Source organism: Sturnira hondurensis, unplaced genomic scaffold, assembly GCF_014824575.4.
Source record: "Sturnira hondurensis isolate 20B ecotype Veracruz unplaced genomic scaffold, ASM1482457v3 Scaffold0011744, whole genome shotgun sequence".
Classification (NCBI taxonomy): Eukaryota; Metazoa; Chordata; class Mammalia; order Chiroptera; family Phyllostomidae; genus Sturnira; species Sturnira hondurensis.
The window spans coordinates 136136-160127 of record NW_028084375.1 but is presented as its reverse complement, the minus strand read 5'-3'; the positions used below and the strand labels follow the sequence as shown (position 1 = coordinate 160127).

The 23992-nt window shown below is 40.4% G+C and overlaps 1 long non-coding RNA gene and 1 pseudogene across 1 annotated transcript in view; both read right to left on the bottom strand.

Moving 5' to 3' along the window:
* Positions 1-18629: 18629 nt before the first annotated feature.
* The window catches only part of LOC118996786 (uncharacterized), a 24700-nt gene continuing 19337 nt past the window's right edge, over positions 18630-23992 (bottom strand). Inside the window, exon 3 of the long non-coding RNA XR_005068551.1 lies at positions 18630-18705. This is a non-coding gene — a long non-coding RNA (uncharacterized LOC118996786). The remainder of the gene's footprint in view (positions 18706-23992) is intronic.
* LOC118996785 (peptidyl-prolyl cis-trans isomerase A-like) lies at positions 18819-19313 on the bottom strand (annotated as a pseudogene).

The window sequence follows — 23992 nt, the reverse complement described above, 5'->3', positions numbered from 1 at the left end:
AACCTTAAAGAGACTTATCTACAAAAAAGAAGAAGACCAAAAATACGAAGGGTAAAATGAGAACAAACTCATAACTATCAGTGACCCAATTAAAAACAAAAACAAAAACAGAAACAAATTAAGCAAACAACTAGAACTTGCATAGATTCACAGAAATAAAGATCACATAGAGGGTTATCAGTGGGAAGGGGGAGGGGGGATTGGGAGAAAAGGTACAGGGAATAAGAAGCATAAATAGTAGGTACAAAATAGACAGGGGGAGGTTAAGAATAGTATAGGAAATGCAGAAGCCAAAAAACTTATATGTATGACTCATGGACATGAACTAAGGTGGGGGAATGATGGTGGTAGGGGAGGTACAGGGCTGAGGGGAATAAAGGGGAAGAAAAAAATAAGACAATTGTCATAGCATCATCAATAAAATATATTAAAAAGAAAATAAAATCATTAAAAAATAAATTTTTATAAGATGAAGTAAGAGAGCTTTCGGGCCAAGATGGAGGCATAGGTGGAAACACTATGCCTCCTCTCACAACCAAAATTAAGGACAACAAAGATTTAGAAACAAAACACAATGAGAACAGACAGAAAATTGAACTATATGGAAGTCATACAACTTGTATTCATACAACTTGGCCTTGGGTTTGACCTTGTGTCTCAATTTGGTCAATGGAATAAGACTGCAATGGTGGTATCCCAGTTCATGGCCCTAGCTCTTAAGGAGCTTCGCGTGTTTCTGTTTGCTTACTTATACCACTTCTATCCCCATGAGAAAAGCATGCCCAGGTGTTGGGAACCACCCTGCCTGGTTTCAGGAATTGTAACTGCCCCCCATGGCTAAGCAAGTGACCTCTGGAATGCGAGCCACAGGAGACGAAGCTTGTCTCTGGCAGCAGATGCTGCCCCTGCTTCATCTCCCTGCCCCCAAAGCATGGTCGATGTCCATGGCAGGTATGACCCCTCAGATCACTTGGGAGGCCATCATGGAAGGTCTTGGGGGGGAGGACCTGCCACAAAGAGGGAGCGATGGACCCTCATCCCCACCCCACCCCCCAGCTATTGTGACATAGCTCAAGTCCCCATTTCTGTCTGGGAGAAGCACTGCCTAGCTCTAATACACTTAAGCCTAAAAACATTTGATGGGCAAGGTGGTGCAGCCCTGTGCTGGAAAGGGTGGGTATCGGGGTAAATCAGGCATAAGAAAGAATATGTAAAAATCCTGTGAAACCTGCTTTATTTAGAATGCTCTCATTTAAATGATAAGGGTCCAGGCCAGAAGTTTGTTCCTCAAAGTTTTATGGCTCCTTAGCTATCTGACTCTGACTGAGAATAAGCCCTTACAGTTCTTTGAATGCTATCTATTGTTTGATCCTTACCTGTATTTTTGTGCAAAAGAATCCAATAAAAGCCCCTTGAGCAGGGGTCTCTTGGCCCTTCCCCTTTGAGGGATCCACCATCTTTCCTCCCCAAGCAGATCAGATCATGTCTCAGTCATGTTTACTCTCATCCGTGGCACATGGGGGGGACTTGTGAGGAAAGTCGCCCCCACACCTAGGATAGCCTACTGTCTCCCAAAGGACAAAAGAGAAATGAAAGCATAGTTGAGTCACCCAGCTGAGTCCAGCTTAGGTCAAACCACCCCAGAACTGTGAAGACCTGCCATCTCATGAGCTAAATAAATAATCACTGTATGTATTTTTTATGTTGTTCTTTGTTATATACTGTAATTGGGGGCATAGTTAACAGATATATTCCTGAACTCTAATCTATGTCTTATAAACCACCACAAGTTTTACAGCTTTTTTTCTAGAGCCTTTCCACTTGCGTTTTAGCTTACTGTCCTACAAAGCCCCTCAGTTGGCAAAGAGCCTTAAGTGAAAATCAACTATTAACATGAGGGCCCCAAGTCTCTGTTGAAAACTCCACTGATGTCTTCATTTCCCAGCTTTGTCTCTCCATAGGCCTAAAACCCAGTTCTCAGATGCCTCCCCAGGTGTCTGGATTCCAGCTCTGTGTGGGTCCCTTTTCTAAACTCCTAGGTTCCAAGGACTCCAATCTCTTCACTGCGTTCCCCTAGTCTCAAGTGTGGCAGCAGCTGTGCTGTGTTGTCGTTGAACCTCCCACTTGTCTTTTTAATCCCCCATAACTGTTTAAACCATTTGTTATTATTTCTGTCAAAATAAGTGATGTTTCCTCTTTCCTGCATAGACACAGACTGTTAACATTTTAATGGGTTAATGTGATAGAGCAACTGGAAAAAAAAGAAAATCCCGAAATAGTGACAATCTTATTCTATATCTTATAAACTAGCAATAATTTCACTGGCAGAAAATATACTGTTATTGAATGAATATAGGTGCATTTCAAAAAAATTAAAGTAGATATATTTTAAGAAATTCCACTTTTCTTTTTACTTAATTTATTTTAGTGACAGCTGGCCCTTGCCAGCAAAGAGGCACTGAAATATCAAATATTTAAGAAAAAGATGCAAAAAAAAACTTCTTAAAAATGTGGAAAACTTTGTATGGGAAAAAGAGGATAACTAATTCTTACAGAACACCTTTTTTAAAAAGACTTTATTTTTAGACAGAGAGGAAGGGAGGGAGAAAGAGAGGGAGAGAAACGTCAATGTGTGTTTGCCTCTTGCATGTCCTCTACTGGGGACCTGGCCCCCAACCCAGGCATGTGCCCTACACTGGGAATCCAACCAGCTACCCTTTGATTCAAAGGCTGACAGAACACCTTTGATAGACACAGAAACATCAGTGTTTAACAAATATAATAGACCCCTTATTTTGAGGAAAAGAGTATTGTTTAAAAGTTAGCACTGGCTGGTGTAGCTCAGTGGGTTGAGCACGGGCCTGTGAAGCAAAGGGTCACTGGTTCGATTCCCAGTCAGGGCACATGCCTGGGTTGCAGGCTGAGTCCCAAGTAGGGGACACATGAGAGGCAACCACACACTGATGCTTCTCTCCCACTCTTTCTCTTTCCTTTCCCCTCTCTCTAAAAATAAATAAATAAAATATTTTTTAAAAAAGTTAAACTTTTATTGTGTATATGTATATGTTTGTGTGTGTGTGTGAGAGAGAGAGGTGGGAGGTGAGGAAAGGACAGGACAGGAGAGAAAAGAGAGGAGAAAGAGAAAGAAAGATGTAGAAAAAATAGGAGAAGGAGAAGGGGGATGGTAGAGGAAAAGAGAGACATGCAAACGAAGCCACCTTGGGGTTACCACAGCTGGTCTATGGGCTTAAAGGGCATTTCTTCAAGGACTAAGGAACCTAGATCACCAGCTGAATTGAAAAAAGAGAAATGTTTCATTGCTTATTTATTTCTAGAAAGAAAAGTATCATAGAGTCTTGAGAAACCAGATTCTTGGCCCAGAGGTCAGGCTTTCATGTGCTTCATGGTGTTCACACCTAGGAAAGAATATAATTTGGTGAGGTTTAGGTCTATGGCTTCAGAGGACTAACTCAAATTGTCCTTGAGAAGGACAGATTGAAGAAGCAATGTGTGGAATGCTACCCTGTGCATGCCCAGTTGGGGGAGGCTCACGTTCTTCTTCTTCCAGAGCCAGGACTTAACTGAAGTTTAACCCCCCAAAAAAGCCTATAAACACATGCCAGCACCCCATACTCATCTGCCCTAACCTCCGAGGCCTCCCTGTCCACCTCTTGGTCTGACCAGGTGAGTGGGACCTGCAGTACCTAGAGAGAGCACAGCTGTAAGGATGAGGGGCTGTTGGAGATCATGGAGGGCAGGAAGGGTGGAGGAGGAGAGGTCATGCCTTGGGTCTAGTAGGATCTACCTGTGATTTATAGATCCTCAGACTGGATGGTGAGTGATCAGCCAGCCTAAATTCTTGGCAGTGCCTGGCCCCTGAGAACTAAGACAGCTGGAGAGCATGTGTCCTGGGCCACTTACCCTGACAGACACATTCGTGAATGCTAACAGAGGATGGAGATGCACATGAAAAAGATGGTGACACCAACACTACCATAAAATGCCATCTAGTGTCTTTCCCCTATCTTGAATTTTCCTTCCTTCCTTCCTTCCTTCCTTCCTTCCTTCCTTCCTTCCTTCCCTTCCCTTCCTACCTCTCCCTCCTTCCCTTTCTTCTTCCTGCCTGCCTCCCTGCCTTTCTTTTCTTATTCATTTATTCATTCATATATCACTCATATATTCTATAGTTATTTAGTGAGCTCTTACCAAACACTTGGTGCTGTTCTGGACACTAGAACACAGAAATGTGCAAAAACAGGGATGGTGGGTAGGGTCAGATTCTCTGTTCTTATGGAGTTTCCATGCTTCAATTTCAGTAAAGGATCTACATTTACTGGATCTTCTATGTGGCAATAACCGTGCCACCCTTGGAGACATAAAAACAAACAACATGCAGGCTTTGGCTGTGTGTGAAGGTGTATTTGTTTGTACTTATGATTAGTTTCAGATACCAGCAGCCTCAGGGTAGATTACAAAGGAGAAACAATGACCTAAGATTTCACAAGATCCTAAAACATCAGTATTGGGTTTTAGGTAAACTAAAGTCTCAGTTAGATGTCCTGCCAGCAAATCCAGGAGCTCTGCCAGCCTCCTCTTAAATGCCCACAACAAAGTGCCCCTCGATGTGTCCCCCTAAGAACATTCCCAACATGCCTGCTCCATTCTCTTCCTGTTGTGGTCCTAAACCCAGGGCTTCTTGGCCTCAGCTGCTGTTGCTCTTGCTTTGGGGCTGCTTTCCCAGAGAACTCTGAGCATAAACTGAGTAACCAAAGGGCCAAGGACCAGTGTGGGGCTTCTGGTCCCTCAGTCCCTTGATGAGCATCACCTGTGGAACAGGTGACCACGCTGGAGCTGTGCCTCAGGAGTACAGAGACTTTGGGGCTGGATTCAAACTTGCTTTCCTGTTGTGTAGACATGATTGCTCTGAATGAACTGCTTTGCTACAACACATATTTTAAAATCCCTTTGGCTCTGTGTATTTTTGATTCCTGTTTCCACTCTACTTACCATGTCCTACTCCTTCTTTCTGAATAGGAAGTTGTGCTCCTAACTTTGCCTGAAGAAGAGAAAAATCATTCTACCAAACAGAAAGGAATTAATTTTTAAATGTCCACGTACACTTGGTTTAAATAAACCTAAAATGTGAACACCTTACTGAAACAAATAAATTAGAAATATATTGGTATAGCAGGAATAATCTTTCTACAAAAATATATTCAACATGTCTCTACACAATTGTCTTTTAAGTGACTATGATAGAAAGTGTCTTTTCATGTAAAGAAGACATAAATTTGGATACTGTTTCATAAATGCCCTTTCAATAAAATATGAAATTTACCTACCAGTCTGTGCTCAGTCTTTGCTGCTGAATTAGTTGGTGTCTAAAGAGGATTTGTGTGGAGGAATGCTCAGGCTTCCCTGAGTCCAGATGAGGGAAACACACCCCACTGGCTCCTTATGTACAGGGAGGCTTAAGTGCATTAGCTCTTGACATGCACACGTTAATTAGAAGCCCATTGTCAGGTGTGCAGTGTTAGGAGAGGATGCCTATATGGTTCTTCATTGTCTTTCCCTCTCATGACCTTGGGGCAGGGTGTCTCCCAGACCCAGCTCCACCAGCTTACACATCCCTCAAGTGGATGTGATGGAATGAGCTATGAAACAAGCTCAGCACCCATCCCTTCTGGAGCCTGGAATTGTCATCAGGGAAGGCCTGAGGGATAGAGGTTAGTCTCACTGGGAATCCCTAGCATCATCTGTAGGTCTCTAATGGCTCTACCACCTAAATATTTATCATTAGTAACCATATAACTATGTATATTTCCTCTTACTTGTCAAACTCCTGTCTCTCCACTGGAACACAGTCAAGATGAGCAGAGAGTATATTTCTTTAAATCATGTGGTGTCTCCAGAGTTGGCCACATAGCCAGTGAATACTTGCCAAGTATGTGTGAGAGTGAGACAGTGAAGTCTGATTCTTGACCTCACTAGTGGGGCACAGTCCAAGGAAATCCTTGAATTTTCCCCCTGGGAGATGCCTTGCTGTTTTAAATCCAGCCTAGTATATCCCTCTCTCTTTATAGTTATGACCTTCTTGGTCTTTATCTAATTTGCTCAGCAGAGAGTCTTTGGGAATAGTTTCTTGGTCAAGGGCATTCCAAGGCACAGATGTGATGGTTGGTAAATATTTCCTTAATGCTGACTGTCAGGAGCTGACCAACAGCTGTCCCTTGACACAGTCAGGATGGATGAGATGCATCTGCACAGCAGAGGCAACTGTGGCTGGATTTCCTGTCTATCTCTCATTACATGTTTGTCTTTGCAATTAGTAGGTGGTGGGATTTTTAGACACCTGCATTTCAAGCCCAATGATCCACAGAATTCCAATGAAGTTGTACAAAATGATTTCTTGGCCATAGAACAAAGTCGTCCCCCCACCCCCCGCCCTGATGGGGTAGCCCCTGAACGTCTAAAAGTTTATGGAGTAACAGCCCCTCCTCTACCTTGGACAGGAATATATATTAATTGGGATTAGACAGGTAAAGAAGCAGAAGAAGCTGGTTAGCTATTACAAACTAAGCACATAGAAACAATTACCAAGGAGTTAGAGTCCACAGTACATAAAGAAATATTTTAGACAGAAAGATAGATAGCTAGGTTAGACATCACAAAGGCCTTATAATAAATTTTCTATAACTACTATTCAGTCTAGCATATCCTTTTGCCCCATGCCAAATTATAAGAGCTTTAATAAACAATAAGATATTTAATACTCTGTACCTACAGCTATTTCTAATTGTCTGATTAATGGCTTTCTTGGTCAAAATAACTTTTGTTTAACATAACTGAATCTATGGAATTTCCTGTACTTTTCCTAGTTACCTCTGTATTGATTTTTTCTGCTTGACTGATCATGCCATATACCTGTTCCTTTAATGTTATGTAACAATCCCTATAAAAATAAAGCTTAAATCAAACTCTGAGAGTTCGGTCAATCCATAGAGGCTGGCTGTTCTCCAGCATCCAATCAGGTGTCTGACTCTTCATTCGTCGCCTGTGCCATCCATCCTTCAAGGATCCTGAGACCTGTCGAGGCTGGACCCTGGCAGCTGACCTAAATAGTTCTAATGTCTAAAACATCATTTAATTCCAGTGATTAAAAAGACACCACAATTAGATGTAAATAGTCATAGGCCATTGGGGGTATGTGTGTGGTGACAATATCTAATTAAGATACTTTAATCCCATGATAGCCTACAAATAATGCTGTCCGGGTTATGAAAATGATCAGTTCCATCTTTGTCTTGATTGAAAGTTATGAGGACAGTAGAGTTTCTCAATAGCAGTGCCCTATGCAATCATGGACTCAGGGACTGTGTGAGACTTGGATCCCCCCAGCTGGTAAAGATGACTGAGGGCCAGGGAACCCTGAGCTGAGCAGTTTGGACCATGAGCAGCCTGGTCAGTTTAACCCACTCTGCTGCAAGTAAATTATTTTCATTTTCTTTGCACACCATGGAAACAGAGCTAGAAAATTATTTGGAATTCATGTAGATGGAGAAAGGTTAGCAGAACTGCTTTTATTTGATTAAAAATGCTTGGTATAAGAATTTGGACCTCTTAGGAACAAGCCTAAATGATAATGTATTGCCAGTCAGTTGCCTTTCAGGAAAGATGAATTTGCTCCAGTATTTTTCTTTAGTCTTCATTCATGCTCCAGTCTGTTCTTTAAAGAAATGTTAAATAATGTTTAAACAATATGGTTTGAAGGGACACTTGAATATGAGCTTGCTCAGTCTCCTTGGCTCATTAAGAGGCTAAGTGAGCCATAGGGTGGCTGAGGGTCATAGAGTGTGAAACTGAGTTTTCAGCCAATGTCATAGATTTTTATTTCTTCCACCTGGCTCACTGCTGAGGTTCAGGTGAATCGGACCATCAAAATGTAATGCTTCGAAGGACACTATCAAGAAAGTAAAAAGAAAACACACAGAATGGAAGAAAATATTCATAAATCATAAATCTGATAGATTGTACACAGAATATATAAACTCTTATAACTCAATAATAAAAAGACATATGACCCAATTCAAGTGAATGAAAAATCTAAACAGACATTTCTCAAGAAGACATAAATGGATGGACAATGGCCCCTGAAAATATTCCCAGCATAGTTATCAGAGCAGTGCAAATCAAAACCAGAATGAGATTCCACTTCACACTTACTAGGATGGCTATAATGCAAAGACAAGAAATAATAAGTGCTTGCCAAGTTGTGATGAAATTGGAGCCCTCATACATTGCTGGTACAAATATAAAATGGAGCAACCATTTTGGAAAACAGTTTGACAGTTTCTCTAAATGTTAAATATAGAGCTACCATAGTATCCTGCAACCCAACTCCTTATGTTTCTCCAAGAGAAATAAAAACATACATCCACATAAAAACATGTACAAGAATATTCAAGACAGTTGTATTTTTAATTCTTAAAATAACCTCCACAATGTTTTCAAAAGTAGGTACACCATTTTACATTACCACCAACAGTATACAAGGGTTCCAGTTTCTTGACATTCTTCCTAAAACTCTTTTTCTTTAAAAAAAAAATAGCCATTCTAACAGATGTAAGGTGATCTCTCACATTTGTTTTGATTTTTATTTTCCTAATAATTAGGGATGTCGAGCACTTTTTCTTAAACCCATTAGCCATAAGTATGCTTATTTGGGGGAGAGGTATGTTCAAGTTCTTTGTACATTTTATTTTTTGGGGGGGTAAAAATCACTTTTATTATGTATAGGCTGTTTCCTATGAAGTAAATCTATTGTTGCATTCATGTTGCCTAAATAGGGTGGGGTATCACCTTGTGAGTATGTGAAATAGAGTTTATTCTTGTATTACTATTTATTAATTATTGTATTATTTTCCATATGAACACCTGTATATAAAAATTCTGTTGGGGGAGTTTAACAGGGACAGACGAAAACAACGTCAACTAAAGGAGGAAAAAAAACTGAGTTCTGGTTTTATCTCTATTGTTTATCTGCTTCAAAGACTTGAGCATATGGTTTAAACTTACCTCAGTTTCCCAATCCATAGATGTTTTTTATTGTTCTTGTCTTCCTAGGACTATTCCAAGTACCAAATTGAAGATGTAAGTAGTTATTAATAATGTAATAAAGGAGCAAGCATCCTCCACCAGTGCCTCACTAATTGATCCTGAGCAAATCAGTAACTTCTCTTAAGGTCAGATTTTTATCATTTAGTAATATAACAGATATACAAGTCCCATTCTTGTAGATATATTCGGTATCTATTCTGTACAGTAAAATTTCATTGATGTATATTTTATATATATCTCAGAAGAGCTAAGTAATGATTTTAAAGCATTTTGTAAATACAAAGATTCAAAGTAGTTTTATCTATAGGCTATTTCAGTGAAGTACATTTATCCTTATTGTCTTCACTCTTCACCAAGAATGACTAGTTTGAAATGGAATGAGGTTTTACCTAAGGAAATTCCTTTATTTATATGAGGAAAAATTATTGTCTAACATTAGGCTGGATTCCAGATATAATAGTGTTGTCCCTTTTGGTTTTTCTGTTTGACAAGTTAACTCCTGTTTTAACTGAAAGAGAAAGACCTTGTTTTTTCTGCTTTCTTTTTAAATGTATTTTTAAATATATTTTATTGATTATGCTATTAAAGTTGTCCCACTTTCTCCCTTCACTCCCCTCTTGCCCACATTCCCCCCACCCTTTAGTTCATGTCCATGGGTCATACATATAAGTTCTTTGGCATCCGCATTTCCCATACTATTCTTGCTCTCCCCTGTCTATTTTCCACCTACCATCTATGCTATTTATTCTCTGTATCTTCCCCCTCTCTCCCCCTCCCACTCCCCTGTTGATAACCCTCCATGTGCTCTTCATTTCTGTGTTTCTGTTTCTGTTATAGTTGTTTGCTTAGTTTGCTTTTGTTTTTGTTTTAGGTGTGGTTGTTAATGATTGTGAGTTTGCTGTCATTTTACTGTTCATATTTTTTCATCTTCTTTTTCTTAGATAAGTTCCTTTAACATTTCATGTAATAAGGGCTTGGTGATGATGAACTCCTTTAACTTGACCTTATCTGAGAAGCACTCTATCTGCCCTTCCATTCTAAATGAGAGCTTTGCTGGATAGAGCAATCTTGGTTGTAGGTCCTTGCCTTTCATGACTTGGAATACTTCATTTCAGCCCCTTCTTACCTGTAAGGTTTCTTTTGAGAAATCAGCTGACAGTCTTATGGGAGGTTCTTTGTAGGTGACTGTCCCCTTATCTCTTGTTGCTTCTAGGATTCTCTCCTTCATTTTAATCTTGGCTAATGTAATTATGATGTACCTTGGTGTGTTCCTCTTTGGGTCCACCTTCTTTGGGACTCTCTGAGTTTCCTGGACATCCTGGAAGTCTATTTCCTTTGCCAGTTGGGGAAGTTCTCCTTTACTATTTGTTCATATAACTTTTCCACTCATTGCTCTTCCTTTTCTCCTTCTGGTACCCCTATAATTCAGATGTTGGAACATTTAGAGATGTCCTGGAGGTTCCTAAGCCTCTCTTCATTTTTTTTGAATTCTTGTTTCTTAATTCTTCTCTGGTTGAATGTTTCTTTCTTCCTTCTGGTTCACACCATTGATTTGAGTCTCAGTTACTTTCCCATCACTATTGGTTCCTTGTACATTTTCCTTTATTTCACTTAGTGTAGCCTTCATTTTTTTCATCTAATTTGTGACCAAATTTAACCAATTCTGTGAACATCCTGATTATCAGTATTTTGAACTGTGCATCTGATAGGCTGGCTACCTCTTCATTGCTTAGTCATATCTTTTCTGGAGCTTTGAACTGTTCTTTCATTTTGGGCCATTTTTTTTGTCTTGATGCACCTGTTGGTAGTGAGGGGCAGAGCCTTAGGTATTCACCCAGGTGGGGCAACCCACATAGCTGTGTTGTGATGCTGTATGTGGGGGAGGGGTCTGAGAGGGAACAATGGCAATTGCTCCACTCTCTGCCAGATTTCAGTCACTTCCCACAAGCAAATTGGGCCCTTCTGGTGCTGATTCCCATGGGTGGGTTTGTGTACGTTCTAGGACCCTGTGGGTCTCTCCAACAAGTTCTCCTCCTATGAGGCTGAAAGTTTCTCCTGCTGCCTCCTGAACCCCCACAGGTGTTTTCAATCAGTGGTTTGAAGCTTTATTTCCACAGGCTGGGGCCCTGGGTTGTGCAGTCTGTCCCACTCCCCAGTTGTTTCTTCCAGTTTCTCTGCATGCGAATGTGGGACTGTCCAGTCTGCAATCTGCACCCCCCTCTGGGTCTGCCCGATGCTGCCTTGCTTGTCCAACTCCACAACCTGCCGCCTCACTGGGTCCTCCAGCCACCACCTTGCTGCGAGTCTTCTCCACCCAGCTGCCCATCTCCACCTCTCCTAGTGGTCTGGATGAATGTGTCTACTCTAAGTGCTTGGTTGTCAGACTTCCATACAGTTTGATTTTCTGTCAGTTCTAGTTGGTTTTTGTTTTTAAATTGTTGTTGTCCTTCTTTTGGTTATGCAAGGAGTCACAGTGTGTCTACCTACACCTCCATCTTGGCTGGAAGTCTCTTTGCACATTTTAAAATCAGGTTATTCTTTTTTCAATTGAGTTGTATGAGTTCTTTATACATTTTGGGTGTTAACGTCTTATCAGATAGATGGTTTGAAAATATTTTCTCTCATCCTGTAGATTGCTTTTTTTCACTCTGCTGATTGTTTCCTTTACTTTGCAGAAGGTTTTTCACCCAATTTAGTCCCACTTTTCTGTTTTTGCTGTTGTTGTCTGTGCTCTTGGTGTCATAGCCAAAAATCATAGCAAAGATCAATGTCTAGAAGCTTTTCTCTGCATGTTCTTCTGGAGTTTTACAGTTTATGGTCTTAGGTTTAAGTCTTTAATCTATTTTAAGTTAAGCTCAGTTTCTTTTTTTTTTTTTTTTGCATGTGGACATCTAGTTTCCCCAATACCATTTGTTGAACAGACTATTCCTTTCTCATTGTACATGTTTGGCACCCTTGTCAAATATCAGTTGCTATGTATAGCTGGTTTTGTTTTTAGACTCTATTCTGTTCCATTGGTCTATAAATATGTCTTTATGACAGTATCATACTGTTTTAATGTATGATAGTTTTAATTTATAATATATTACAAAGCACTGTAGCTTTGTGGTATATTTTGAAATCAGGATGTGTGATAACTCCAGCTTTGTTCTTCATCCTCAAGAGTGCTTTGACTATGTGTGGTCTTTTGTACTTTAATATAAACTTTAGGATTACTCTCCTCCATCTCTTCCCACCCCCTATCATGACACTATTATCCACATCCATGAGTTTTCTCTCTCTCCTTTTATTTATTTTTTGCTCAATCTCTCTACTTCTGACAATTGGTCTATAGCCTGGCCCCAAGGAAGGGCTCTCCAACACCTGGAGTTTGCCCCATGTCTGTGCATTGGTCTCTTATGAGTCTGGAAAGAGCACACAGCACACACCTTCTTTCCCTCTTAATGTCTTGTGCACGAGACAGGGCTTAAATTTATTGAGCAGAATGGAGGATAGAATAGGAAACCTTTTGTATATCAAATTCCAAAAACATAAGAAATACTTTCTCAGATATTTTTTAGACTTTATTTAACATTTGCATGTTAATTAATTTTTTGAACTACAAAGACAGCACTATAGGCTGGGTATACCTGGAAAATATTTGTAGTCTGCGCTAGGTTGACTGAATGTCATCATCAATGTCCTGCTAGCATATGACAGTCCCCCACCCTGGGAGAAGGAGATGTCATATAGGACCAGAGTGCACAGATTCCAGGTATCACACCCATTTCAAGCCTCTTGTGGATCCAGACCAGCAGTCTGCTTTGTACATCTGCCACCTACAGCCTCAAGGACTAGAGCTGCTTTGCGCCCATCCTGTCACTCACAGGGGAGCATCTTCATTTCTCAGTCAGACAATGAAGAAAGTATATGTAATTTCACCTCCCCCATCCCATTCATATCCAGTTTTTTTGGTGTTTAGGGGTAGGGAGGGAAAGGAAGGAGAACACATCCTGAGGAAATCATACTCTATGGTCTCTCTCTCCAGTTAGCCGTTAGCTGAAACTATCTGCTATTGAGATTTAAAAGATTTAAATTAAAGCTTTGCAATGAAAACTTATGACATTATAAGTCTCTCCCTTAGCCTTCACAATTTTTAAAAAGTAAAGTCACCTAATGCCAATTTTCTGAAAGCCAAATTTTTGCATATTGAATTGGCTTTGGATTGAACACAAACCATGTACTTTATGTGAATTGCTGGTTGAAAAATTAGCCTGCTTCCTTCTACATTAATTTCTTCTATGATCATTTTCAAGATCAGATTTATATTTTTCTACTAATTGAAATTCAAACCTTTTATTTCCATCATTGCCTTAAAAATTGGCCAGACAATCATTCCAAAAGTACAACATGAGAAAGGAAGTGGGAGTTTGTGATGGATGAGAAAGCTCATGGTCAAAAACCTAGAGAACAGCACTGAGCTGGGGCATTTGAGAGAGTTAGGACAGAAGAAAGTCTCAGGAGCCATGACCCAGGGGAAGCACAGGAAGAGCCTGTACCAGGACTGGAAAGGTACCACCAGATAGGCACAGACAGAACAGGGCCAGGGGAATTTGCAGGGCCTGTGAGGAGGGGAGAACGCAGTGTATTCCAGGTAAAAGCAGGGTCAATAAAAAGCCTGGCCAAGCAAAACAGACCATTGGAGTTGAGAGTCGGGAATATTAGAAGGAACTCTAAGGACTGAGGAACCACATGGCTATCAGCCCAGGGAGCACTCTCACTTTGTTGCCCTGAAGGAGAAAGCCAACAGATTAGCCTCACTCTGCGGGTGTTCCCCCTTTAATTCATCCTCTTTGCCATTAGAGTAGCCTCGTGTGTGTGTGTGTGTGTGTGTGTGTGTGTGTGTAAAAGTAAACATTCATTTTGTTAGATGATAAAAGAGAAATCATGCATTTTTGTAGAAATTTAGAAAATATGTTAAAGAGAAATGCAAATAACCAGCAGCAATTCACGGCTATGTTAAATTTAGGGGCTATTGTTCTCCTTCAATTTGTACTTTTATAGAGTTGTGATTGTAAGACAGATGCAATATTTTATCTTTTACATAACCAGTAGTTTTTATTCCTGGGAAACACCATAAACACTTACTTTAAGTCTTAACCAATTTTCCTCCAGTAATCTATGCAAAGCAATAAGGAACATGAGACACACACACATACACACACACACATACACACACATGCACACACTACACCTGCACAGGGAGCTGTGATGAAGCCACAAGGCCATGGAGAACAGCTATGATAGGACATAGGGTCTCAGTAATAGCAGTTCTCAGAAATCACTGTGAATACTCAAGTCCCAGTTAACACCTACGAATAGGATAAAGATAGAACCAGGGGTGTCTGTGAGGCACCATAGTTACTCAGGCCCCTTAGAGTGGCAGATTGCAGTAGCAGCATCTCAGCAAAGTGAATGGAACATTTTGGAATGCAGAAGTCGGTCTTATGATTACAGTGGCCAGTGGAGATATGGAGCAGGGGTTGGGGATTGGCAGATGCAGACTCAGGGCTAGTTTCAGACTTCTGAACACAACAGATAATGAGTCCAGGTCATATGGCTACATAGTCCTTCACTGTGGCAACAGAAGAGGGAGCCCTTGAGCAGACAAACCTGGAAAACTACCCACCATGTTCTTCTTCACCTCTACTCCACAGAAACCTCCTGCTAAAAGGTGGTCCACTAAAAGCCAGTTTTGCCAATATGTGAGACATAAGTATAGAGACCATAAGACATTATAAAAAATATTTTGAAAAAGTACATTAGAAATCTGTTCTTACAAAAACACACAGGAGACAAATGTTGCAGCAAAGAAGATAAAAGAATAACCATTTGAACATGAATACTAACATTGTCATGGAACAATGGACACTATGAAGAAAGAAAGACCTGCTGGCAGATGATGGCATATAGTACCAACAACAAAACCAAAGGGTTAGGGAAAAATGGCCAGAAGGTAGAAGTGAAACAGAAATTGGTAGAACTCAGGATCAAAATAGAAAAAGAAAAATAAGAAAAGAAAGAAAAACAGACAAAACCATTTCAGAAGTAAAGACAAGATGGCAAAGGATACAAAAGAGGACAGAAATAACAGAAAACATGATAAGAAATATTGGTGATAGAAATTTTACTGAAAACCCATAAATATAAAAATTATTTTTAAAGATTGTGGAGAAATGATAGAGAAGACAAGCAAAAGAAATCTACATGATTTCTTTTCATGTAAAGCAAAAGCATATACATGATGAGAATATTCAAAGAGGCAAAAAGGGAGAATAAACCTTTTCGAATGCAACTTAGAGCATCTGTTCTGAGTACAAGCAGATGTCACTCTGTATTTTGAACAAGCACATCGTGTGAGGAGTGAGACACAGCCTAGGAAAATTATTACACTTTCAAAATGAGCAAGGAATCTTGGTTAGCCAGACAAAAAGTTCAAGTCACTGTAAGGGAAAGAAAATCAGGCTTTTCCACAGCAACAGTCAATGGCAGAAGACAATGCAATATTACACACAGGTACCTCAGGGTCAGAAGTGTGAACCAAGGAATCTGATCCATTCCAAGTGTCCTTCAACTAGAAAGACAATAGGCAAACAGGTTTTTTTTTTTAAAGATTTTATTTATTTATTTATTTATCTTTAGAGGAGAAGGAGAGAGGGAGAGAAACATCAATGTATGGTTGCCTTTTGTGCGTCCCCTGCTGGTAGTTAGCCTACAAGGAACCAGCCTGCAACCCAGGCGTGTGCCCTGACTGGGAATCGAACTGCGATCATCTGGTTCGAAGGCCCGAGCTCAATCCATTGAGCTACGCCAGCCAGGGCTGCAAACAGTTTTAAACTTCCAAGAGCCCAGAGATTTTGCCTTGAGGAGCTCTTTGTGAGGAAATAACTGATGACCAGGAGCCCATTAAGTGATATCATGAGGCTTCAAATGGACTGGAGTGAGCTGAACTCATTATATGGAAGACATAATCAAAGTTCAGTGTAATAAAGACAAATGATTTTGTAAAATAGTATAACCAACCTAGGACCACTATCATCATATCAAAATAAATGCAAACCAACTCACCTGAAATATAGGTTAACAGTTTAGATTGATTCACAATGAAATATTCGGCTCCATATTGTATTTAGGAGACACATCTAAAGCCAAGTAATTCTGAAAGTGAATAATAAAGGTCTAGATAATTGTACACAAGGTAAATGTAAACAATGAGCAAGTAAGGGTTAACTGACTATTAAACTATAATTCAAGTTTCAATGTGTTTAAAAGTCAAAGACTTTATTTTGCTAAGAGAAGTTTATTGACATCAAAATATAATAATTATATGCATTAAGTGGTATAATAGAAACTTTCGTTAGACAGAAATTATACATCAGGAGAAACACAGAAGCATACTAAAAATAGGGTGAAGATCTGGAAATGTAGGCTGGAATGGGGGAAAAGGCAGAAAACTGTACTTGAACAGCAATTAAAATAAAAAAAATAGGATGAAGGGAATCTAAACATTAATAAGGTAGAATATATATATATAATGCATATATATATAGAATACATACAATGCATTTTCTGACAATTGATAATACACCCAATTTTCAAATGTTCATGAACATTCGTAAAAATGACCATTATAAGTCCATAAAGATTACCTTCAAAAAATTCCACAGAATATAGACAGTATTCTCTGATTACAGTGAAATGACTCAGAGATTATTTAGAAAATAGGCCAGCTAAAAGACTCCTTCATTAGTAAGTTAAAAAATCTGTGCTCCGGGGCTCAGGGCGGAGAAGTCATGCAGGGTGAAGACCAAAGTGCAGGTGGTGGGGTTGCCGGCGCCGAAGCCGAGGGCAGTCCAGGTGACATGGCCAGCAACTCAGATGGCCCTGGAGGCTGCCAGTACCCCAGAATCCGAGGCAGGAGGGAGACCGTGGCCTCACCCACCAGAGTTCTGCTGGTCCCGTGGGCACTCCACAGTCCCAGCCTGGTGAGAGATGCCTCGCTGGGGCGTGGTGGGCCTGCCCGCTCTGCAGCTGAAAGGCCAGGACGAAGACTGTTCTATCTTACCCTCACGGTGCCTCTACCATCACCCGTTCAGGCGGAGATAGCCCGCCAGTTCCTGGCTCCACGTATCCAGCCCCACCCAGGGGCAGTTTCTAAGGAGCTTGCAGTTTCTGCAAATTTTCTAATGATCCGATTGACTGCTGAAGACCCCGGCCTACTCCAAATTGCTGTGAACTCCTGTCTCCACCAGCTTTGTGTCTTCATTGGGACCATGCCTGACATTTTGCACAGTGTTTTACCTTTAACCCTGGGCTGGAAAACAGGGACTAAAAGTAACCTGGGGTCCCTCCCTAGGCAATGCATCTATCACTGGCGCATTGATTCCTGCGGTAGTTGCCCCTTTATTATGGGGTCCTAATTGTTTCCTTATACTGGTCCTTTGGCACTCTTGACTCTATTGTTTCCCTCTTAATGGAGGATGAGTTCTTAATTGTCTGTTACAGCAGAAAATAAAAACGAAACTGTTAAAAAAAATCTGTGCTTTCCATTCATATAACTTAAGCCCAAATACAGAATAGAATGGGAAGGAAACTAGAGATTTTCTCATTAAATTCAGAAAAAAAGCCAAATGATATCCACCATCTTCAATGCCTTTTAATATTGTATTTATTAGCCAATGAAATTAAACTAGAGAAAGAAATTACAAGCATAAGAATTTTTTTAAAGGGACAATCTTTTAAAAAAAGATTTTATTTATTTGTCTTTAGAGGGGGAGGGAAGGAGAGAAGGAGAGAAATATCAATGTATGGTTGCCTCTCCTGAGTCCCCTGATGGGAACTGGCCTGCAACCCAGGCATGTGCCCTGACTGGGAATCAAACCCTGATCATGTGATTCGCTGGCCTGCGCTCAATCCACTGAACTACACCAACCAGGGCACAAGCATAAGAATTTTAAAAGATGAGATAAAATTAACTCTGCAAGTAATATAGTGATATATCTAGAAAACCCGGAAAACTCCATGGAAATACTACAAACAGTAAGGGGAGTTAGCAAAATATCAGGTTATGAAATCAATATAAAAATGAACCTCTTTCAGGCGAAGAAAAACAAGACAGAAACTACAAAAAGTGAAAAATCCCTTTATGATAGGAAAAAATACACAGGCATAAACTCAATAATATATCCAAAGCCTCTATGGGAAATCTATAAACACATTCTTGAAAGACACAAAGGTGCACATGGACAAGTGGAGAGACATAACATAGAATAGGAAGACAATGTTATGAAGAGGTAAGTCCTCTCTAATTTATAATTTAATGCAGTTCCATTTCTAATAAAGAAATGCACATAAACCAACAATAGGATGACCTTTTCAGCCATCCAACTGGCAAAACTTAAAAATGAGTGAAAAGTGTAGATCAGGATAGGGAAAATACTATTTTCTTAGACTTTTTTTTGTTCGGTTTTTACTTCATGATCATAAACTTAACTCTGCAAACCAGCTAGACTTGGAAGGGGGAGGGAAAACATGGAACCCAATGAACTGCTGCAAGAGCATGAAGGTTATAGAACATTCTAAGCAGATGGGGGGTGAACAGGTGCTGTCCTGAGCTACAGAGGAATGGTCTGGTGGTTAAGATAAAACGTAAGTCAAATGTATTAGAGTTGTCCGCTGTCAGTGATGGTGATCTTCTTGCTGGTCTTGCCGTTCCTGGACCTGTAGCACTCCATGGCTGTAACGACATTCGTGCTGTCTGTCACCCGGCTGAAGACCACATGCTTGCCGTCCAGCCACTCGGTCTTGGCAGTGCAGACGAAAAACTGGGAACCAGTTTGTGTTGGGTCCGGCCTTTGCCATGGACAAGATACCAGGGCCTGCATGCTTCAGGATGAAATTCTCATCATCAAATTTCTCCCCATAGACGCACTTGCTGCCTGTGCTGTTGTGGCCTGTGATGTTACCACCCTGGCACATAAATCCTGGAATAATTCTGTGAAAGCAGGAGCCTTTATAACCAAATCCTTTCTCCCCAGTGCTCAGAGCATGAAAGTTTTCTGCTGTCCTTGGAACTTTGTCTGCAAACTGTTTGAAGGAGATGTAGCCCAAAGGCTCACCATGGGCAGTGATGTCAAAAAACAGGTGGGATTGACCATGGCTGGGCGCAGGAGGGTCGAAGGGGGTGGCATCATCTGCAAGACCTCTCTTAGACTCTTGTGGGAGTATAACTTGGGATGATCATTTAGTAGTCAATTGCATATTCAATTAAAAATAAAAGTTAATAGTCTATGTCCCAATAGTTTCATTGGTGTTATCCTCCCTAGAAACATATTTGCACATGTACCCATGGACTTCTATTTATATGAACATTTAGTAAAAATCTTATAAGGAAGAAGATACATAAATAAACTGTGGTACTAAATATCATGTTTTGGGAAAATATGAGAAGGAAAGAGAGAAGGAGTGGGGATAAGGGTGTGGTGGCCAAGGCCAAGGCTATGACTTCTCATAAGTAAGCCAACCATCCTCCTCCATGACAGCACCCTCAGATGATGGTCATTGACGTGAGCATACCAAGTAGTCACTGGCTCTCATGAGGGTTCAGAAAATGATCCAGAAATTCATCATCAGTCATTGTCATTATGTTAACATCATCATCACCTTCATTATCACTAACATAAACAGCATCAAAGGCATCTTCAGTAGGAAACTATCTAGTGATGTTTTCCCAAAATTCATGCATTAACTGAACAAATATTTGTTTACCAAGCACGTGACATAAGACAGACACTGGTTGTGAACATGGAACTTTTAGTTGATATGTGCCTTCCTTCATTTGTTATAAAGGTCAGTGTGACTGAAAGAATTTACTACTTCCATTTCCTGAGTAAGAGGCATGCCATGCCACAAAGGGCCACTTGGGAAAGCACCGAGTTTTGGAAGCAGCAGTAGGAATGGGGGGAGAACATAGGCCACTGTCTTTACTGTGTTTAAGATGGAAAAGGAAAGACAGGTAGTTTTGTCTATCCACTAGTTTGAATAACTCAGTGGGCTTTCAGAAATGGTGGATGTCTCTACTTGCTTGGGACCTGGCCTTGGGTTGATTTAGGGCATGGAAAATATTGGCTTGGTGAATGAGAGTTAGATTAGGAGGTGGATATGGATTTGGGATTGGTTAGTTTGTATGTGATGTTAGGCAGGCTCACCAACAAGCTATTTCACTGTCTCTAGGAATTGCGTATTCCAAAAAAAGCAGTTTTTTCCTAGCCACCAGAGATCCCTAAAGATGTCACAACATTATAAAACACAGGTAATAAAAAAATGTGATTATTATGGTAGCTTACTGGGAAAGACAGACAATTAAACAAGCAGTTATAGTATAAGCTATGATATGACTGTGTCGTTATGTTGTAGTATATGTTATGTTACGTCATGTCATTTCTTGTTATGTTATGTTATGTTATGTTATGTTATGTTATAGCGTATGTATAATTCTGTTGTGGGGAAAGAAATGGGAACCTAAGTTACCCTAGGTTGCAGGAAAGATGTCAAAAAGAATTGGCTACCAAAGGTGTACACATTTCTGGATTTCTTCCCTAAGTAAGAACCATCTTGTTGAACTTCCCTCTTCTAGTCTGGGGCTCCTTCGGTTACTCTTGTAATGAGAATAGTTCTCATTCTATCTTTCACAGGCTTGATTTATTCTTTCAGGTTCATTTATTTTTATAATCAGTGTGTATGAGCATGTGAGTTTGCATGTGTGCCCCAACATATGACATTCCAGTGTTAGATTGTCTTAGGAATTGTCTTAAAGTGTTAGTAATAGAGATCTGATGGTTTAATAAGGACAAGGATTTATTTATTTTTCTCCAAAATGTAAAATCTGAAGGTAAGCATTCAGGGCAGGCAAAGTACCCTGTGGTGTCATCACCGGGAGCTAGTAAATGTGATGTTTCTAGGTGACATTTGTCAAGAGCCTCCTCTGGGGCTGGTCCTGTCCTAGCACCACAAGGATCTAGTAACTCTAGCTCCACAACTATACATCTGTTTTGTGTCCTCAGATGAGCCTGTCCAGAACTGCAGTCACATTACTGTGCTAGGTGATAGTAGACACGGGGTCGCAGTGAGCTGCGCAACAGATCCTGACCCCAGCAGAAGGCAGCTGGAGATCCCAAAGCCTCAGGACAGTGGATGAAAGACTGCAGTAGAGACAGAACAAGGTGGATGTCAGGAAGGACCCAGTACCTACTCAACTTGTGTGACATTACTGCCACCTGCCCCTCCAGGGCCACCAGTCGCATTACAGCCCAGGCCTGGGTCTCATAAAAGGTGTTACTAGAACTGGCTGGCTCCTCACCCACTCTGGCTGTCTTGATACCTGTCCAGCACTTGGTCTTTAGTTGAGTGAATGTTTAGGGAGCTCAGGGAAGGCTCTGAGCAGGATGGAGATAGAGCTGGTGAGCTGTCAGAGGAAGAATGGGTAGAAGAATCAGGCAACCCTGAAAAGTGTGTTACTTAAAGAAATATGCAGAATAGATTGTTTTATTTGGATCTGAAATAAAACTCACTTTTTGAAAGAGGAATGTAGAAGTGTGATGTTTCTAGGTGACATTTGTCAAGAGCCTCCTCTGGGGCTGGTCCTGTTACCATATGAGTGAGAACAGCTGTACCAGAGTCTATGTCAGCTTAGCCCTGGGGCCTGGCTTCCTAAAGCCTAGTCTCTGGGTGCCCTCTTACATGGGGTACCAGCTTCCCGTGGGATTCTGCAAAGACTGACACCACTTCCACTCTGGAAATGAAATACCAATTTTTTAGCACATAGATCAACATGAAGCTTATTAAACCTTCAGGATGAATTCTTATATATTTCTAAGGTTAACTCATCACTTCCATGTGGACAGATGCACCAATGATATGGGACTAATACTACTTATGTTTAATGTACATAAAATGTTTTTATTCCTTCTGAACTTTATTGAACTTCTGCTAAGATGTACTGACAGCAGAACCAGGAGCAGTGCCAACCCCTTCCTAAATGCCCCCCAAATGCCCTCCAAATTGCCTACCCCAGTGCCCAGCCCCACATCCTCCTCTAGGCTCCTCCTTCTGTGGCCCCAGCTCCTGGATGGTGGCTGCTGCCTGAGCCACCTCAGGCCCCATCTCTTCCACTGGCTCTGGCCCCAGAGCCCAGGCTTTACTGTGAGCACTTAGGGCAGGATCTCTGGCTGCTGCCATCGCTTCAGGAGCAATGGCTGAGCTGGGCCCTAAAGACCACTGAGGAGTACGAAGGGAGAACCAAGTACCAAGTAATCATGTGCCTGCCCCTGCCTGATGGTTTTTACCATCTCCTGCAATTTTGTTCTGTACCTCCTGGGTTCATCATATTTTATGTAGACTCAGTATTGCTCTTGCTCTTATGAACTCTATTCAATAATAAAGGTCAAATTTTATGGTTGCATTATATTTTATTTCACTTTATTTAAGTTTCTTCTCAGAGCTGGAGTCCTTAGAATCTACTTTTGATGAGAACTTTAATTTAGTGGACCTCTTCCATTGTGGTGTGAGGCAAATGCAAAATCAGTTCCATCTTTAATTCAGAGCTGCTCCAATGGAAGTGTCTTAGAGACCCATCAGTCAAAGCAGTGGGTACAGGTGATGGATGGGTAGATTCAGACACATAGGGGAAGAACAGAACCTCCACAAGTCCCCTAGAAATGACCTCCTAGATCATGACCATTTTCAATGAAGATAACTATAAACCTACAATACACTTATTTAATCAACATTTTATTATTCTGTATCTGTTTCTAGATTTTGTGTGTTTATGATTATAATACAAAAATTAACATCTTAAATTTTGGAATTTTTGTTTAAGTTTTAGAACATTATCTAAAATTAAATTTCTACATTTAAAATTGTTTATAAAACTGATGCAACAAAGATATATGAGGGTAGTTTTAATGCATCTAATCCAGAATTGGGTAGTAGCTCTTTAACAGAATCAATGATAGATATAAAATTATATTTTATTGATTTCAATTTTTATGCTTTATTTTCCCAAATATTTATTGTTCCTTCGAGTTCTCTACTTTGTAATTTTTAAAAAAATAACTAGTGCCTATTAATCTTGAAGACCAAGGTATTGTCTTATGGATTATGTAGATTTTGAAAATTATTAACTTGAGTAGTTTAGTCACTCATGACCCAAGCAAGGCCTACAGATTTTGTTTGGTGTTTTATTTATTATGTAAATTATACTTCCCTTTGAAGAGAATGGCATGATTTTTCATACTTCAACTTTTACAGTAGTTTCGAGACTCCGCGGGAAAAGCAGTGTTGCTAAGTGGATGAAGCGTTCTGGGGCTGAGTCCTTTTCCAGTACAGTAACCGTGGACCTGTGTTTAGGTCAAGCCACCCACCTTTGTTTCCTTTATTTTTCTCTCCCAACAAAAGCTTTTCCTGTCCAGTTATAAAGTTCAAGTTGTTTCCTTAAGCTGATCACACACACACAAAGAAAGGAGTAGGTGGAAGCGGAGAACATCAAGATACCTGCAGGAGACTGCACCACTGAATTTCACAGGTATCCTAACACAGAAGTTCACACCATAAACCTAGGGAGTCAGAACACATCAATTTAAGAAGCTGAAGCTAACAAGAAAAGTCTCATAAGCAATGGGAAGACAAAGAAACAATGCCCAAATGAAAGAAAAGGTGGAAGTCTCAGAAATAATGTCAGATGAGAGAGAGGCAAGTCAGCTATCAGATATTGAATTCAAAGCACTAGTTATCAGGAAATTCAAAGAGCTCACAATGAGCTACCAGAAACTAGAGGGGA